At 45.1% G+C, this 14,235-nt stretch overlaps 1 protein-coding gene across 1 annotated transcript in view; it reads right to left on the reverse strand.

Moving 5' to 3' along the window:
• Nucleotides 1-14,235, reverse strand: part of LOC143298677 (uncharacterized) — a 110,061-nt gene that overhangs the window by 41,665 nt on the left and 54,161 nt on the right. The gene's annotated exons all lie outside the window — the stretch shown is intronic.

Below are 14,235 nucleotides of genomic sequence, written 5' to 3' on the forward strand. Positions count from 1 at the left end.
TTCGTCAACATCCTTCCTTTCCTGACTCTGTTCTGATCAATAGCACACCTGTTTCACTTTCTCCCTCTGTTCGCAGTCTTGGTGTAATCCTAGACCAGTCTCTTTCCTTCCAACAGCACATTTCGAATATCTGTAAAGTTGCCTATTTGGAACTGCGTAGAATCAGCTCTATCCGCCACTATCTCTCAACCGATGCAACCAAGACACTTGTATGCTCTCTGGTTCTCTCAAGATTAGATTACTGCAACTCTCTTTTGGCCGGCCTTCCCAAATATCTGTTAGACAGACTCCAACGAATTCAGAATAATGCTGCCAGACTCATTTGCAGAGCTTCTAAATTTGACCATGTTTCTCCTCTCCTTCAGTCTCTCCACTGGTTGCCTGTTTCTGATCGAATAGACTATAAGCTATCCACCCTGACCTTTTCTGCAGTCAACGGATCTGGCCCCAAGTATCTTTCTGAACTCATCCATATCTATACTCCGTCTCGCCAGCTCCGTTCTTCCTCTGATACTCGACTTCTCAGGATACCTCACGTTAGAAGTAAGACCTATGGACACAGATCGTTTTCTTTTCAATCACTAAAGACGTGGAACAAGCTCCCTGATAACCTCCGTCATTCTGATTCCCTCGCATCTTTTAAATCTCGTCTCAAAACTCACCTTTTCCCTCAGCAATAATTTCAATTGTGGCAGGTCCACTGACTTCCTTTGCGTTAGCTGTGCTTGACTATGTGTGTATACATATGTATGTGTACATAACTACATGTATGTATATGAATGTGTATTGTGTGTGCGTGTGTTTATGTAAGTTTGTGCCTGCCTATGTGTGCGTATGTGTTAGGGTAGCTGTTAGATACACATGTATGTTAAAATGTATGTATGCAGTGTGTGTGTGTGTGTGTGTGTGTGTGTGTGTGTGTGTGTAGTCACATTTTGGTGTGTGTATGTAACATAGATATGATGTATTATGTTAACAAAAGCGTTTTTGTAAAGCACCTAGAGCAGATTTCTGGATAGTGTGCTATATAAGTATCCATTATTATTATTATTATTCACAGAGAGAGAGTGTGTGTGGAATCTGACTGAATGACGCAGAAAACGCTCTCTTCATTATGTTTATACACCCTCATGATTATGTTTAAACACCCTCAACATTATCATTAAACACCATCTTCATTATCTTTACCACTTTATTTTTAAACACTCTCATCGTTATGTTTAAACACCCTCTCCATTATGTTCAAACACCCTCACCATTATGTTCAAACACCCTCACCATTATGTTCAAACACCCTCATCATTATGTTTAAACACCCTCACCATTGTGTTCAAACACCCTCATCATTGTGTTCAAACACCCTCACCATTATGTTCAAACACCCTCTCCATTATGTTTAAACACCCTCATCATTATGTTCAAACACCCTCACCATTGTGTTTAAACGCCCTCATCATTGTGTTGAAACGCCCTCATCATTGTGTTGAAACACCCTCTCCATTATGTCTGAACACTCATCACTCTGTTTACACCACCCTCTTCGTTATATTCAAACGCCAGCATACTTCCTCTCCACCTCCACCTTTAAGGGTACGTTCACACTAGGCTGTAACCACGATCTAACCAAATGGTTACATTGAGGGATGTAACTACCATGAGACAAACTCTAGATTTTTCATACAGCATGTGTGAACGGAAAGCGTCTAACCACTGTCTAACTATTAGGCTCCGCCCCTTTTCCCGCGCGTTTTTTGACTGAGAGCAGCAGTTCTCGCTCGCTGGCTGGGTTTTGTTTTGCGCTGAAGTTAGACTGGTGGCATCTAACTACCGTTGTAACTTCGTTCTAACTTGAACAAGTTACAAGCCAAGTTACAGGGGTGCTGTGGCTGAGGCGTCATGTACAGATTGGGGTATACTTTTGTTTTCTGTGGTTCCCGTGGGTTTGGTCAGAGGCACTAAACTTAGCGAGATGAATCACTCAGCGCTTCGCGTGAAGCCGCCGCGCGAGCAGCTCTCGCCCGGAAATAGTATGCGCCCTCAAGCGGCCAGACAGTTACGGCAGCAGAGGAAATGGCATGGTGTTCTGCTGTAAACTGCAAAAACTCGCGCAAAAAAGGATGGACATTGTTCCGATTTCCCAAAGATGGAGACAGGTAAGCGTTTCATGATTTTGTTTAATGAAGTATCGTGTTGATATGGACATTTATGTCGTTATTACATTCGTTAGTCAGAGCTTTGTTTAGCCGAGTGTGCAAAGTGAAAGTAGTTTTTAGCAAAACCGAAAGTAGAGCTGTGAAAGGTATCCGTGACGTTTTGTGATTGTGACTTTGGGTCTGGGACAGACAACATTAGAGCGGCATCAAAACTGAACCCAAAATGAGGCACTGTTTTAGTGATTAGAACCATAGTGATGCATTGATATAATTATGCAACACTGAATGTGTTGCTATGGTTGTAGTGTAGTGGTTATGGTAGACTGCTCAGCTAGCAGTCATAGTAATAGCAATCACTACTTGCAGTAGACGCCAGTCAAATCTTTCTAGTAATCAGTAATCACTCAGTTTAGCAGGAATGGCAGTAATAGTAGAAGCAGTTGCAGGAGCAGCAGCAACAGCAGCAGTAGTAGCAGCACCAGCTTTGTCATCATCATCATCATCTTCATCATCATCAGTAGTAGTTGTTGTTGTCGTGGTAGTAGTAATAGTACTGAGAAGGATGAAGAGAACAACTGAGGATGAAATGATACCAGTTTCTATAAATTGGAAACTGAATGAAAATAAATATTGAAATGCTATATTGCTTTTTTTGTACAGATGCAAAAAGTGGGTTCAGAACACCAGGCGAGCTGATCTACAGGGAAAAACCAGCGAGTACCTGTACACTAACTGCAAACTTTGCTCTGAACATTTTGAGCCAAATCAGTTTATGAATCCCAGTGCGGAAAAATTGAGTCTTGTGTGGAATGCTGTCCCCACATTATTCAACATTCCAAATCCACCACCTAAAGTCACAACAAAAAGAAAAATGCTCTGTCGACAGGATCACCCTGCAAGTTCCAAAAAAGCCAGAACCAGCCATGAATCACAGGAAAAAGCAGGTAATTTAATTTACTGTATATATTTGTATGTTTTTAAATTGCTGTAGCTTTTATATGTACAAGTATTTTGATATAATTATGTCAGACTTGTTATCTCTGCGATAATATTATTTAGAACTGTGTATATCACATTGTGTGGGGTGTGGATGAGGAGAGTGAAAAGGTAAAACATAAATGAACATATATGTCATTATTTCTGTCGCCTTGTCAGTGTTTCTCTCTCTCTCTCTCTCTCTCTCTCTCTCAGCTATTGTTTATTTGTATCTCTCACACATTTTCTGGAATGGTGTGTGTGTGTGTGTGTGTGTGTGTGTGTGTGTGTGTGTGTGTGTGTGTGTGTGTAATAGTCATAAACTAATTTTCATTTCCAGTGCCTGATCCTGTTCCTGGCCCCTCGGTTGACTGGCAGCCAACACCAGAAGGACAATAACAGAAAGTTTGCGTCTTCAAGTGGCAGGCAAAACAGAAAACTGCTCAAGCTGTGTCATATCTGAATTTTCCTTAGGCATTGACTTGCAAAATTACTACTGACTTTTACAAATATACTGCCTTAACATTATAAAATTTTAGTAAGTGATCTCAGAAAGGTTGAAATCAGGTATCTGAAGCAAAGTTCCTGTGGTAGTTGGTGCTATTTGTCGTGTCGGCTGTTGGTTCAAGGAGAAAGGCGAAAGTTTACGGCTGGATATGACACCTTTGTTTTCGTCTGTGTGGATCCCGACACCAACTGGGTGGGTAATTTCGATAATTTAATAGTAAGTCTCTCTCTCTCTCTCTCTCTCTCTTTGCTGTATCTCTTTTAAAACCTATGGAGAATCTGCAAAGTTATGTCGATAACCCACGTATTTATTTTGGGGGACATGCCGCAGACAGTCAACATACGCACATGCTTTTTCTGTGTTGCTTCTCCTTTGCGCCTGGCTGCTATCTACTGTCTGGGGGAAGGGAGAGGGTGGTGAGGGACGCGGCGCGCCGCGAGCGAGCGAGGCTTCAGTTTTGCACATAGGGGAAAGAAGGGAGTGTGCCCTCTCCCTCCTTCTACACTCTCTGGTTTGGTGCATCTCCACCAGCCTGCTGTGACCTGCTGCAACCTGTTGGAACTTGGTCTTGTAACTCCCTTGTAACTCCCTTTGAAAGTATAAAACCCCCTTGTTTCAGGGGGATCTCTTCATTCCATCTTGACCTGTCATCATGAATCGTGGATTCGTGTAGACGCAGCAAGAAGAACGAAAAAAATGACAGTCAGCCAGCTTAAATACATTCACACTGTAACTGATCAAGTTACAACACGCGTCGATGTAATTCACTATAACTGACCCCAACCATGCAAAGAAGGTTGCAATCACTTGCAGTCGGTTAGATGTGTCGGGCCAGACAATTTGCATACCGCACGCAGCGTGCGTGCAAGGCATGCTATTTTGTTTTGACGTCGGAGTTTTTTTCAAACTCGGCTCCGCCTCTTTTCTGCTCTAACTCACTGGAACCGACGGGGACTAGTGTGAATGCCTTTGTAACCGTTTATAACTTGATCGGGCGATGTAACCTCGAAAATTTTTTATCTCCCGAGTCATATTTTGGGGGGCCATCTAACCACCTATCTAACCAAAAATCGGGTCTTCCCGAAAAATCGTCTAACCGATGGGAACCCACTGCAACCAAAAATTCGTGGTTCCAGTGAGTTAGAGAGCGATGTAACCATTTGGTTAGATCGTGGTTACAGCCTAGTGTGAACGTAGCATTACGACTCTGCAGACGTGGCAAATTCCGAGCTTGGTTTTTGCCAGCACTTGGGACTTCAATCCCCTCAGAAAACATCACAAGAGGTAGTGGACATTTCATTTTATTTGATATGTAGAAATCAAACTCTCTCTGTCTCTCTCTGTCTCTGTCTGTCTGTTTGTCTGTCTGACTGTCTGTCTGTCTGTCTCTGTGTGTCTCTCTCTCTACTGACATTGCTACTCATTGTTCCAGATACAGTTCTTTAAGTGAACCTGTGTATTCTTTTATGTAACATGGGTAAGGACACACACACACACACACACACACACACACACACACACGCACGCACGCACGCACTCACGCGCGCGCACACACACACACACACACACACACACATATCTGATTTTTCAAAGCACGTTTGTGCCCATTGGTTACGTTTAAAGAGACGGTAGTTTCGGTCCTTTCTTGATCAACAAACATTTCTGTTGTGCTGTTTTAACCATTTCCTGATCTAGACTATTATTAAAAACATTTGAAACTTTATTTCTAACGGAACACGTATTGCTGAACACTGCCCAACTGAAGTAGCAGCGCAGGGCCTCCTCTGGTGTGTAACCTTCTCGTGACAGGCATAGTATCGATAGTCCCTTGTGGACATTCCGATGCTGAGACTGCGACAGACGAATCCGAATGTGGCTGTGTGTATTTGTATTGTATTTGTAAATCTCTTTTTTTGTCAACAGATTTATCTGTGTGAAATTCGAATGCTCTCTCCAGGGAGAGCGCGTCGCTACATAGAGAGCGCCGATAAGCGATGTTGCAGTAATGCCACTGGATGCAGATGATAGGAATTAACAAATGAATAACAAATAGATAAATGAATAAATTTATAAATATCACATAATATATATCACCTAATGAGGACGTCAAAAAGACGACTTTCAAACGAGATGTATGGAACAGCACATTGACGAAAGCAAAGTTAAAACACAGCACAGGCCGGCTCCATTGCCCGTGGTAGGGTGACGTCACCGTGTTGTTTGTCGTCACACCCTGGGTGTCGGGGTTCAGTTCTGGGCACGACGACAGCTTGTGGTGGTCCGGACACACCCGCTGACCTCCTTCATTCCTCCTCCAGGCCAGGACCCCAACATCACTGCAGCTGTCTGTCTGCAACTGGGTCACGCTTCCCACAGGAACGTGCAGCTGGAGGAAGCAGTCAAACCTCGATGTGTTCAGTCCTGTGGATGTGTTGTTGTGATCAGTGCTGGCTTCTGTAATGGAAGCATGTGTGATACACTGATCATTGTCGTTTAAAGGGTGAACTTTCAATGGCAGTTTATCACCACTATTGTCGGTTGAAGTGGAACTGGTTGAAAGTGTTGCTGCATCGTGGTTTAAAGGACGACTGGTTGAAAACATAACTGCATCATTGTTTGCAGGCAGGCTGGTTGAAAACGTTGCTGTATCGTTGTTTAAAGGAAGGCCGGTTGAAAACGTTGCTGTATCATTGTTTAAAGGAAGGATGGTTGAAAACGTTGCTGTATCATTGTTTAAAGGAAGACTGGTTGAAAACGTTGCTGTATCATTGTTTAAAGGAAGGCTGGTTGAAAACGTTGCTGTATCGTTGTTTAAAGGAAGGATGGTTGAAAACGTTGCTGTATCGTCGTTTAAATCGTTCTCATTGTCCTCTTTCTGAACACCGACTTTCTCTGTTCGCTCTTTGCCTTTCGCAGTTGACGTGTTCAACGTTATCAGAATCATAAGAGAGAGAAGTTTTGTATAACGTGATGACAATGTCCTGTTCAGAACCATTGTGAAATGAAATATCTTGTGATGTAATGTTTGGATCTGCAGGGTTTGTGTCTATTGTGATTTGTGGCTGATTTCGGGTTGACAAAATCCATATATGTATGACTGTTTCTGTGAGAGAGAGAGAGAGAGAGAGAGAGAGAGAGAGAGAGAGAGATTTTTTCTTTAGTTTGCAATATGACCAACATATACACTTGAAACACACACACACACACACACACACACACACACGCACGCACGCACGCACAATGTGTTCAAAGCATCTATTCCATAAGGACACCTCCCGCCACTCCCTTTGGTTTTATATTTTTTTCAATTTTGTTGTTGTTGTTATTTTCTTAATTGATATATTTCTTCATTTCGTGTGTGTGTGTGTGTGTGTGTGTGTGTGTGTGTGTGTGTGTGTGTGTGTGAACAGAGAACGTGCATCTTCTAATTAACCAGTGGTGTTACATAAAGTCGGCCATGACGCAATTGACACACATACGCGCGCGCGCGCACACACACACACACACACACACACACACACACACACACACACACACACACACACATATATATATATATACATTTATATTTCTCTTTGTGTGTAGGTATCACAACTTGTGACGACAGTTAGGGCGTGTGGCCCGTCTTCGTTTTTCTCCACCCTCTCCTTTCACTTTCCCCCCTCCCCCCATCCTTCAGTTCTCTCCTTTCACTTTCCCTCCTCCTCCCATCCTTCAGTTCGGGTAGAAGTCCCGAACTGCGCACGAACCACGTGCATGCTGCTCACTTCACCTGAGCGTGAGGCACGAATATGTGTGCCGGTCTGGGTTTTGGCTTGTTGTTTTTTGTTTGTTTTTTGGTGTGTGTATAGTTGTGTGCTGAAGTCAGAACTACCATTATTTAATATACTATTATTTAATACATATAATTTTCACCTGAGTGCTTGATATAGAGAGAGCGGAAGAGAATAAATTTTATGTGGAAGAGAAACATCCGTATTCTGTGTTTGTGTTGTCGGGTGAACTGGGGTGGGTGTGACCTCTTCCCTAGGGGGAGGGGGGGGGGGGTCGTGACAATGGTGGAGATGCGGGGTACCAAGTTCTAGGGAATGTAACGCGGGCTGGGGGTAGGGTGTGATTGTCTTGTTTGTCTGCGTTTTGTGTTCCAGACATGTCACATTTCTTTTTGGATAGTCCTTGTGGAGGTGTTTAAGGTTGTTTAGTCGTTAGGTGACTCTCGTTGGATGCTTAGTAGCAAAGGGGGACCTGAAGTTAGTGACTGAGAAACTTTATAATTCAAGTTTTGTGTAGTTGATGCATGTTGGGAACTAAGGAAACATGCCTGTAACGAGAAAAACTTGTGCGGCCTCTCCCCCTAGCTCGGGGTCAGGGGGGAGCAGGGCAGAAGGCGGCTCACCTTCTCTCGGTGCTGGAAAAAAGACTGAATTGTCTGGGTGGATTCAGGGCCACCTGAAGGAGGCTAGTCCTGAAGGCGGTTTCGTTGAAGGGATGAAGAGTGAGTCTAATTCCGTACCTTCTTAGGACATGTACAAGGTGTCTGGGACTGGTGAGGCGGGTGGCTAGACACCCTTATGGAGATCCATAAAAGGGCGTCGGCTCGGGAGAGCCACCGACGGCCATCTAGCTCCACTGTGCTGTGTGCATGCCACACGCAGTTGGCCTCCGGGGTGTGTCTACCCATGTATGCGAAGTCTGGATCCGGCAGAATCTGCGGAAGAAACCTATCGGTTCAACGGAGAGGAAGGCGATTACAGCAACGCACTGTGGAGTGCAGAGAGCAAGATGAGACACCGAAAGGATATCTTGGTCATCCACTGCATCCGTGCTCATCCTCCAGTCGTCTCGACTTAGTCTTGCCACTGGAAATTGGTGGACCCGGACGAGAGAGTGAGGTTGACGTTGCGCAACTCCTCTTCACTTTAAACAAACTCATCGCGCAAGTCATCAGTCATCCAAAATGACCTTTCATCCTTCATTTCATCACCCCCAAGTCCTGTGGCGACAGGCGAGCGACGAAACGACAGGTGTGGGTACACTGGCAGTCGCAGCCGCAGACCTGCACGCAGGCGGCTCAGGCCATAGGGTCGTTCTTCGTCGACAGGAGCAGCGATGGAGCTCGGCAGCCGTCTGAGCGTCTGAGCAGCCCTCTTTAGGAATGCACTGCTCACCTCCCTGGCATGAGGAAGGGGCTAGAAAAGGTGCCCTAAAAATTGCCTGCTCCATATCACCCTGGCCAGCATACCGCGGCTGGCGGGGACCCTACATCAGCGGTCGAAACAAAGAGAAAGAAAAGAAAAAAACAAGGATCGTTCCTCTCACCATTGGTGCTTGGAACATAAGGACTCTCCTGGACAGAGATAACGCGGACAGACCCCAAAGGAGAACAGCACTAGTTGCATCCGAACTCGCCAGATACAACATCGACATCGCAGCCTTGAGTGAGACTCGGCTTGCAGGCGAAGGCGAGCTCTGTGAACGGGGATCTGGTTACACCTTCTTCTGGAGTGGACGAGGAAGCGAAGAGCGACGTGAGGCTGGCGTTGGTTTTGCAGTAAAAACAGCACTTGTCAGCAAGCTAGCTGGAATCCCAAAGGGAGTCAACGATAGGCTTATGACCATGAAACTCCCACTGGCATCTGGCCAGAAGCACCTCACCATTGTCAGTGCCTACGCCCCAACCATGACCAACCCGGATGAAGTGAAGGCGAAGTTCTACGAGGACCTTCACTCTGTCATTGCTGCCATCCCTAAAGCAGACAAGCTCATCATTCTTGGGGACTTCAATGCTAGAGTTGGCTCTGACTACATCTCCTGGGATGGAGTGATTGGAAAGCACGGTGTGGGCCACTGCAACCCAAATGGATTGCTTTTGCTTCAGACCTGTGCAGAGCACGAACTGCTGATAACCAACACAGTTTTCTGCCTCCCCACCCGTAACAGGACGTCATGGATGCACCCTCGCTCAAAGCATTGGCATCTCATCGATTATGTCATCGTCAGGAAAAGGGATAGGCAAGATGTACGTGTAACAAAGACCATGTGCGGCGCCGAGTGTTGGACAGACCATCGTCTTGTAGTCTCGAAGTTGAATATTCGAATCCAACCCAAGAGACGCCCCCAAGGCCAGAAGGCTCCAAAACGGCTCAACATCGCTAAGCTGAAAAGCATCACCATCAAACAGTCCTTTGTGGAGCTGCTGGAAGATCGTCTGGAATCCGCCTCTCTGGACAACCAGAATGTGGAGTCTGACTGGAGGACCCTGCGTGAGCTGATCTATAGTACAGCTTCAGAGACCCTGGGACCCATGACCAGAAAGCACAAAGACTGGTTTGATGAAAACTGTGATGAAATCAAGCAGCTTCTGGATGAGAAACGCCGTCTGCATCAAGCCCACCTGAGCAACCCAAAGTCCACATCAAAAAAGGATGCGTATGATGCCATCCGCAGGACTGTTCAGCAAAAGTTACGCCAGATGCAGGATAAGTGGCTGAGTGACAAAGCTGATGAGATCCAGGGATATGCTGACAGGCACGATATGAAGAGGTTCTATGATGCCTTAAAAGAAGTCTACGGCCCCACATCCTCAGGATCATCCCCCCTCCTCAGTGCAGATGGGAATACCTTGATCACCGAGAAGGAGAACATTCTCGAACGATGGGCTGAGCACTTCAACAGTGTCTTAAATCGCCCTTCCTCCATAAATGATGAAGCCATAGACCGTCTCCCACAAGTCCCCATCAACGAAGCACTGGACGATCCGCCAACACTTCTTGAGACCCAGAAAGCAATCCGTCTGCTATCCAGTGGCAAAGCACCTGGCTCAGACTCCATACCAGCAGAGGTCTACAAGGATGGAGGCACTGTGCTGACTGAGAAGCTTCATCAGCTGTACTCACTCATGTGGAAAGAAGAGACGATCCCCCAGGATTTCAAAGATGCATGTATCATTCACTTGTACAAGCGAAAGGGGAACCGGCAAGCCTGTGATAACCATCGGGGCATTTCCTTGCTCTCCATCGCAGGCAAGATACTTGCCAGGATCCTACTTAACCGCCTCACAGCACACCTTGACCAAGGTCATTTGCCTGAGAGCCAATGTGGATTCCGGAAAGAGCGCGGAACCACTGACATGGTGTTTGCTGCAAGGCAGCTGCAAGAGAAATGTCAGGAGCAAAATGCTGATCTGTTCTCCACCTATGTCGACCTCACTAAGGCCTTCGACACCGTGAGTAGAGAGGGACTGTGGAAGATCATGGCCAAGTACGGATGCCCTTGGAAATTTATTTCCTTGGTCAGCCAATTCCATGAAGGCATGCAGGCTCGAGTCCAGGACAATGGTGAAACATCTGCTCCTTTTGCTGTCACAAATGGTGTCAAGCAAGGCTGCGTCCTGGCTCCAACGCTGTTCAGCCTCATGTTCTCTGCAATGCTTACTGATGCCTTCAGAGATGGCGATGTTGGAATCGGCCTAAAGTACCGAACAGATGGCAAGCTGTTTAACCTCAGAAGGCTTCAAGCAAAAACGAAGGTCATGACAGACATCATCAGAGACTTTTTGTTTGCTGATGATTGTGCCCTCAACGCTGGATCTGAAGCTGACATGCAACTCAGCGTCGACAAGTTTGCCACTGCCAGCAGGAACTTCGGCCTTACCATCAGCACGAGGAAAACTGAAGTTCTCCATCAGCCAGCCCCAGGGAAACCCTACGTTGAGCCCAACATCACAGTCAACGGTCAGAGACTCAGTGCGGTGGAGCGGTTCACATACCTTGGCAGCACACTGTCACGAAATGCGACCATCGACGATGAAGTGAACGTCAGGATTGCAAGAGCAAGCGCAACTTTTGGTAGACTCAATGCAAATGTCTGGAACAGAAGAGGCATTAGTCTTGAGACCAAGCTAAAGGTCTACAGAGCAGTAGTTCTCCCCACACTACTGTACGCCTGCGAAACTTGGACAGTGTACCAACGACATGCCAAGAAGCTGAACCACTTCCACACAACATGCCTCAGGAAGCTACTGAACATCAAGTGGCAAGACAAGACCCCAGACACAGAGGTGCTCGCAAAAGCCACCCTTCCCAGCATCTTCACCATCCTGATGCAGTCCCAGCTTCGCTGGGCTGGACACGTGGCGCGTATGCCAGACCATCGGCTGCCCAAAAGGCTCTTCTATGGCGAGCTGCAACAAGGGAAGAGATCACACGGAGGTCAGAAGAAGCGCTTCAGAGATACTCTGAAAGTCTCTCTGAAAGCGTTTGATATCAACCCTGACACCTGGGAGGAATCTGCAGTGGACCGTGACAAATGGCGCGCTGCTGTGCACAAAGGCGCCAGGTTGTGCGAGGCCAACAGGACTGCTGCAGCTGTTCAGAAGAGGCAGGCCAGAAAGTCACGGGCAAACAAGCTCCCTGACAATGATATGCCTGTCTTTGTCTGCCCCAACTGTCAGCGAACATTTCGTGCGCAGATTGGACTATTCAGCCATCTGCGCACTCACAGATAGATTCATGAGCATCCTTCCCCCCACCCCACCACCACCCTCCCCCCATCCCCCATCCCCCATCTGGATGACAACGATGGTCATCATCGATCTCGATGGACACACCACCACAAGGTGTCGGGCGCTGACTTAGGTTTGTCTGGAGAGGCGTTGGATTTTTTCTTGTGTCGGTTGACATTTTTGCCAATTTTATTGTTATTAAGTCTTAAAATCATGATACAATTTTAGCTTCATTGGGCAGAGCCCGAGTTGAGGCCCCCCAGCACCTGCCTCGGGACCAGGCGTTGACGACTAGGCCTTTTTTTTCACGGCGCCAGAACGATTTCTGCAATTCTCCACAGCTTTACTTTTTATCCACAGCCTTTACTGTACTTTTCTCCCCGAGCATGCAAAAGTTGACAGAAAACGCCCTTTGCCATTGACGGGACATACCTACCTACCTTCTCACACAGAAAACAGTAATAATAACAATAAGAAGAAGAAGAAATTAATTAATTAAAACAAAAATACATTAATTAATTAATTAAAACAACAGCAAAAAAACAACAACAACAACAACACACACACACACACACACACACACACACACACACACACACAAACACACGCACGCACGCACGCACGCAGAGAGAGAGAGGGGGGAACATATAAATAGATCAATACAATAACGTGAAGCAAAATGATAAAGTATATAAATGTGGTAGTGCAGACTGAAGTTCCGATTACCTCCCGTTTTGTTGTGTTGTAGATTATTGAGGTAAAAAGATTTGGAAGTTAAATTTATTTATTTATTATTAATACTTTTCTTTTCAATTTATTAACCAAGAATATTTGTAGTAGTGATGAGTATTATAGTTTTTGTTTAAGATTAGGATTTGCCAAAAAAGAAAATTTGTAGTGTAGTTTTTTTGGTTGTAGTTTTTGTTTGTGAAATAATTGTGGGAGAGTTTGAGGTGCATGGTTGTGTGTTTTTGTGTTTTTTTGTTTTTGTTTTTTGTTGTTGTTGTTGTTTTGTTTTGTTTTGTTTGTTTGTTTTTTGACCCATTGTCCACCCCATAAGCCCCTTCTAAAATACTCCTCGATTAATATGATAAAGCAGTCTCTGTTATAATTGGTGTATTGTTAGTGAGGCTGCATATTTGTTTTGTAAATTTTTGTATGGTGTCCTGATGAGACTGTATGACTGGGTGTTGATATTGTTGTTTGTCGTATCTGTGTGTTGTTGTGTATTACTCGTCGTCAAGCGAGTGAGTTGTGGGTGCAGTGGGATCCTGCAAATTATAAATTTGAACATACGTGTGTATCTAACAGCTACCCTAACACATATGCACACATAGGCAGGCAGAAAGTTACATGAACACATGCACACACAAATACACATTGATATACATGCATGTAGTTATGTACACATACATATGTATACACACGTAGTCAAGCACAGTTAAAGCAAAGGAAGTGGACCTACCACAATTGAACGAGGGAATCAGAATGCCGTTACTTCCTATCCACAGCCTTTATTCTCCTTCTTTCTTTTTTTTTTTTTTTTTTTTTTTTCCTCCCCAAGCATGCACTTGACCTTTGCCACTGACGGGACCTACCTACCTACCTACCTACCTACCTTCCTTCTCATACAGAAAGAATCAACCTTAAGGGAGGTAGACTAAAAAAAAATCCTGGTAAAAGTCGACTTACTTGGGATAAAAGAGTCTTCGTATTGAGCCAAAAGCTGTTCTTCAGGCAAATGAAATGAGTGAGTGACAGACAGAGAGGGAGAGAGAGCACAGTTCATGAAAGGAAAGTGATGAGAAGTCACAGGAAAGGACACAAAACAAAGCAGGGTGAGTAGAACTGGCAGTGTGAATGTAAAATAATAAGTGTGGGGGCGGGGGGGGGGGGATTAACACACACACACACACACACACACATATATATATATATAAATGAAAAAGAATGAAAAAAAAATAACAATAATAATAAATTAGAGCCTCGCCGACCACTAAGGCCATCTCAAGGCTATTCCGCGTTTATAACTACTACAAGGATAAAAACAAACAAACAATTAAAACGAGTCACCACTTCAAACTTTCCACTCCAAA

The sequence above is a fragment of the Babylonia areolata genome, chromosome 24 (genome assembly GCF_041734735.1).
Source record: "Babylonia areolata isolate BAREFJ2019XMU chromosome 24, ASM4173473v1, whole genome shotgun sequence".
NCBI lineage: Eukaryota > Metazoa > Mollusca > Gastropoda > Neogastropoda > Buccinidae > Babylonia > Babylonia areolata.